This window comes from Eptatretus burgeri, chromosome 16 (assembly GCF_056783735.1).
Source record: "Eptatretus burgeri isolate ZD-2024b chromosome 16, Ebu_testis_v1, whole genome shotgun sequence".
NCBI classification, from domain to species: Eukaryota; Metazoa; Chordata; class Myxini; order Myxiniformes; family Myxinidae; genus Eptatretus; species Eptatretus burgeri.
In genome coordinates, this window is record NC_140976.1 from 39676918 (window position 1) to 39683303 (window position 6386).

Here is a 6386-nt window from a genome sequence, read left to right on the forward strand (position 1 = left end):
GATTCCCACAACCAGAGAGATGTGAGGTCAGGGAGACGTTGAAAACAGGCTGATTCCCACAACCAGAGAGGTGTGAGGTCAGAGAGACGTTGAAAACAGGCTGATTCCCTCAACCAGCGAGATGTGAGGTCAGGGAGATGTTGAAAACAGGTTGATTCCCTCAACCAGAGAGATGTCAGGTCAGAGAGACATTGAAAACAGGCTGACTCCCTCAACCAGAGAGATGTGAGGTCAGGGAGACATTGAAAACAGGCTGATTCCCACAACCAGCGAGATGTGAGGTCAGAGAGACGTTGAAAACAGGCTGATTCCCACAACCAGCGAGATGTGAGGTCAGGGAGATGTTGAAAACAGGCTGATTCCCTCAACCAGAGAGATGTGAGGTCAGAGAGACGTTGAAAACAGGTGATTCCCACAACCAGAGAGATGTGAGGTCAGGGAGACGTTGAAAACAGGCTGATTCCCACAACCAGCGAGATGTGAGGTCAGGGAGACATTGAAAACAGGCTGATTCCCTCAACCAGAGAGATGTGAGGTCAGAGAGACGTTGAAAACAGGCTGATTCCCACAACCAGAGAGATGTGAGGTCAGGGAGATGTTGAAAACAGGCTGATTCCCACAACCAGAGAGATGTGAGGTCAGAGAGACGTTGAAAACAGGCTGATTCCCACAACCAGCGAGATGTGAGGTCAGGGAGACGTTGAAAACAGGCTGATTCCCTCAACCAGAGAGATGTGAGGTCAGAGAGACGTTGAAAACAGGCTGATTCCCACAACCAGAGAGATGTGAGGTCAGAGAGACGTTGAAAACAGGCTGATTCCCACAACCAGAGAGATGTGAGGTCAGGGAGACGTTGAAAACAGGCTGATTCCCACAACCAGAGAGATGTGAGGTCAGGGAGACGTTGAAAACAGGCTGATTCCCACAACCAGAGAGATGTGAGGTCAGGGAGACGTTGAAAACAGGCTGATTCCCTCAATCAGAGAGATGTGAGGTCAGGGAGACGTTGAAAACAGGCTGATTCCCTCAACCAGAGAGATGTGAGGTCAGGGAGACGTTGAAAACAGGCTGATTCCCACAACCAGAGAGGTGTGAGGTCAGGGAGACGTTGAAAACAGGCTGATTCCCACAACCAGCGAGATGTGAGGTCAGGGAGACGTTGAAAACAGGCTGATTCCCACAACCAGCGAGATGTGAGGTCAGAGAGACGTTGAAAACAGGCTGATTCCCACAACCAGCGAGATGTGAGGTCAGGGAGACGTTGAAAACAGGCTGATTCCCTCAACCAGCGAGATGTGAGGTCAGGGAGACGTTGAAAACAGGCTGATTCCCACACCAGCGAGATGTGAGGTCAGGGAGACGTTGAAAACAGGCTGATTCCCTCAACCAGCGAGATGTGAGGTCAGAGAGACGTTGAAAACAGGCTGATTCCCACAATCAGAGAGATGTGAGGTCAGGGAGACGTTGAAAACAGGCTGATTCCCTCAACCAGAGAGAGGCAGTACAAGAATACGCAGTGGGGGTGATTGGGAAGACGACACCGATCGTCTGAAGCAGTAATTCGTGGCAATCAAAATGGACACCGATGAGGATGTTGAGAAGCGGCGAGCTGTATTACTGACCATATGCGGCGTCCCAACGTCCAGCCTCATTAAAGATCTTCTTGTCCCAGCCAAACCTTCTGACAAGTCGTATGAAGACCTCGTCAATCTCGTGAAAAGACATCACCCTAAACCGGGTAAGATCGTCTCGATATGTGATTTTTATACCCACCATCATCAAGATGGTCAGTCAGCATCCGAGTCCGTGGCTGATTTACGCCGACTCGCCGAACATTGTGAGTTCACAGATAAACTCGAATAGACGTCACGTGATTTATTTATAATCGGCATTAATGACGACTCAACTCTGCAGAAACTCCTTACAGAATCTGACCCCAATTTGGCTAAAGTCATGGAAAGAGCCCCTGCGTGAATGCAAACTGCCTGCGTGTGATCTCAAACAAGTCAAAAGTTATCCAGCATGACCCATCGGTAAATAAGGTAACCGTTGGCTACACGCAAAAGTGTTTTCACAAGCCACTAAATTCACCTCCACCTCCTGACATTTCTGAATCTACCCGGAAGGTTGGGGTAAGTCGTTGGCGTTGTGGTGGTAATCATCAAGTTTTCCAATGTCGGTACAGGGATTATAGCTGTGACAACTGTAGTAATCGAGGACACTTGAAGTGTCATTATTCTCCATCCAAGTTGAAGAACTTGTCTCCTGCTTATCACATTGAGGTGACCCTGATGCAGCGGACGATAGCTCACAGAGCACAGCCTGCAGCCGAGAATCAAGTGATGAACTTTACGAGGTTTTCCCTGTTGGAATAAAGAGCTCCGATGCTCCAATTATAGTTAATGAAACAATCAATAAGATCCCAGTGAGGATGGAAATTGATACCGGCGCTTCCAGATCAATGACGAGTGAGAGAAAGTTCACCTCCATCTCCCCTCAATAAGGCTCCTGCACTCCGGCCTGTATCTACTGACTTGAGAACATACACCAAGGAGGTGGTGGTCCTGTAATTGGCTCAGCTAACGTAACTGTAGGATATGGAAACAGCACTCATGTCTGACCACGACTGATAGTGCGTGGAGAAGGACCGACCCTCTTAGGCCGAGATTGGTTTCACATAATCAGACTTAACTGGAGTGACGTAAACAGAGTCTCCATCTCTGATGCTGGATACGATACCATGCTCAACAAGTACCCTGGCCTGCTCAGCGATGGTGTTGGCACCTTTGCAGGGCTCAAAGTGAGGATTCATGTTTCTGTAGATGCTCAGCCATTGTTCCATAAGGCTAGACCTGTGCCCCACATGAAGCAATCAATGATCGAATGTGAGCTTGACCGCCTGCAGAGTGAGGGCATCATCTCACCAGTCGAGTACTCCGACTGGGCAACACCTATCGTTCCAATAGTTAAAGCAGATGGAACAGTGCACATTCGTGGGGATTATAAAATAACAATCAACCGCTATTCAAAGCTGGATGGTTACCCTTTGCCCAAAGCAGAATATCTGTTCACCACTCTCATGGGTGACCAGATATTCATTAAGCTTGACTTGACCAATGCTTTTGCTCAAATGGAACTGGATGATCATTCCAAGCCTGATACATGCATCAACACTCATCAAGGACTATACATATACAACAGATGTCCATTTGGCATACGCTCTGCTGCGCCAATCTTCCAACGCAAGATGGAGACATTATTGAAAACTGTACCAAAGACGGTCGTATTCCAGGACGACATACTAGTGACTGGCAGGTCACAACATGAACACCTCGAGAACCTAAACAAAGTCCTCAATCGGCTGTCACAAGCTGGGTTACGCCGAAGGTGTGAGAAGTGTACCTTTATGGTACGGGAAGTTTAATTACCTGAGTCATCAAATCTCCTGTCAAGGCATTTTTCTGTCTCCGAGCAAAGTTGAAGCAATTGCGAATGCACCAATTCCACAAAACATTTCAGAACTTCGTGCATTCCTGGGTATGTTGACCGACTTTGGTAATTTCCTGCCTCAACCCTGTCGAGCCTCTGCATCTTCTCCTCGAGAAAGGCGTTGTCTGGAGATGGGAAGCTGCCCAAACAAGAGCGTTCAAGGCCGCTAAAACCATGCTGTCCTCCTCACCGTTACTTGGCCATTATGAGCCATCCAAGGAACTTATTCTCAGTTGTGATAGCTCCACATATGGCATTGGGTGTGTGTTGTTACAAACAAATGGAACTGGTAATCTCCAGCCTGTTGCGTATGCATCACGAACCCTCGTTAGGTCTCCTGGGAGAGACCAGAGCCATTCTGCCCACATCATCAGGTCGTGTACAACGTTGGGCGTTGATCCTTGCCGGTTATGACGATTCATTGGTTTATCGCCCGGGTAAGGAAACGTACTGTGCTGACATACTCAGTCGCTTGCCGCTTCCCGTAGCCATTCCAGGACCTCTACAATCTGGGGATATCATTCATCTCATGACCAACCTCATTCACGATGAGGTGCCCGTAACTGCGAAGCAGATTGCTTGTGCTACCAATAGTAATCCAGATTCGTCACAAATTAAACGCTGTGTTTTGTCAGGTGATTGGGCATCACTACCGGAAGGGGCGAAACCATACCTCATCTGGAAGGATGGGCTCTCTATTGATGCAGACTGCCTGATTTGGGGTAGCCGAGTGATAATTCCGCCTCAACTCCGTGGGAAAATGATCAGTGAACTCCACAATGCTCATCCAGGCATAGTCACCATGTAGGCGATTGCCCGAGCCCATGTTTGGTGGCCTGGTTTGGACAGTGACATTGAGTCTAGTGCATGCCATTGTTGCACTTGTCAAGTCCAAGCCAAGACTCCAACACATTCTCCATTGGCCATGTGGTCGTGGCCATCAAAGCCATGGTCCAGACTACAAATCAATCATGCTGGTCCATTTCAAGGGAAGCTTTTCCTTATCGTAGTTGGTGCCCATTCCAAATGGATTGAAGCTCTCGTGGTGCCATCCTCATCCTCTGCTGTAACAATTGAAGCTCTACGTACCATGTTCGCACAACATGGTATTCCAAACTCCATTGTATCAGATAATGTATCGTCATTTACAAGTTCAGAGTTTCAGATCTTTTGTAAAATGAATGACATCAAGCACTACATATCTGCTCCCTACAAACCTGCCAGTAATGATCAAGCCAAACGTGCTGTTCAGATCATCAAGAATGGTCAAAGCCGCGTCAAGGAAGGCTCCTTTCAATCTCGTCCAGCTCGTGCGTTGCTCAACTACCGCACCAGACCACATCAAACTGTCTGTGTGTGTGTGTGTGTGTGTGTGTGTGTGTGTGTGTCTGTGTGTGTGTGTCTGTGTGTGTGTGTGTCTGTGAGGTGTGTGTCTGTGTGTATGTGTGTGTGTGTGTGTCTGTGTGTGTGTGTGTCTGTGTGTGTGTGTCTGTGTGTGTGTCTGTGAGGTGTGTGTGTCTGTGTGTGTATGTGTGTATGTGTGTGTGTGTCTGTGAGCTGTGTGTCTGTGTGTGTGTGTGTGTGTCTGTGTGTGTGTCTGTGTGTGTGTGTCTGTGTGTGTGTGTGTGTGTGTGTCTGTGTGTGTGTGTGTGTCTGTGTGTGTGTGTCTGTGAGGTGTGTGTCTGTGTGTGTGTGTGTGTGTGTGTTTGTGTTTCTGTGTGTGTCTGTGTGTGTCTTCGAGTGTCTGTGTGTCTGTGTGTATCTGTGTGTGTGAGTGTGTGTCTGTGTGTGTGTGTCTGTGAGGTGTGTGTGTGTCTGTGAGGTGTGTGTGTGTGTGTCTGTGTGTCTGTGTGTATGTGTGTGTGTGTGTGTGTCTGTGTGTGCCTGTGTGTGTGTGTGTGTCTGCGAGGTGTGTGTCTGTGTGTGTGAGGTGTGTGTGTGTCTGTGTGTGTATATGTATGTGTGTGTGTGTGTGTCTGTGAGGTGTGTGTGTGTGTGTGTGTCTGTGTGTGTCTCTGTGTCTGTGACCACTGTTTCTCGACAACCTCTGGTCCGATCTAATTGAAACTTGCCAGGTATATTGCTGGGGACCTGGTGATGTGCCTTTTCAAGGTTTGATATTAATCGGACAAGTGCTTCCCAAGTTATGGCCATTTATTTACCAAACCAATGACAGGACACGGTGCTATGACGTCATAATTAACGTGACAATTCTTCTTTCTTTCTTTTTTGTACGTACGGCCACGCACGAGTTCATTATAATTATTGTTTTTTCTTTTATCTATTTTACTCTTTATTTCACTTTCTTTATCCATCTTCTTGTCTGTAAAAATTTCAGCTACTCCTCCATTTGAGGGTATGCATTTGAAACCCGCTGTATCCTATCCAGGTTCCTCCTGATGACTCGAATGGAGAATTTTGTTCTCCATTTGATTGTGACGGTTGGTCCCAAAGGACCTGTGAACACGTATTTCCGGTGAGCCGGATGACCTCACGCTGGGGGGTCGTGCTTCTTCTTATTATTATTATTCTTCTTCTTCTTCTCCTCCGCCATTTATACGGAGTGGGATCTCATGGCAACGCGCTTCCGCCCTGCCTTGAGCACGGTACTACTCCAACGCACTCTGTCTTCAGCGAACTCTCTCCACTCTCCAAACACCCCTACCTCACGCATGTCCCTGTTTATGTTTCATAATATTTGTACTTCTATACTTTGGGCGGTGTATTCGTCGTGTGTTCAGTTTCATCGAGCTGGTTTACCTTCAGATTTCTTTTTTTTTTGACGTTCGTCGGAATAAAACGAACTACACGAGGCACGAAGTGTATTCCTGTAAATTCTGTGGAATTAGGTGAGTGAAGAGTTAAAAACGTCGGGCAATCAATGAATGCAAAAGGAA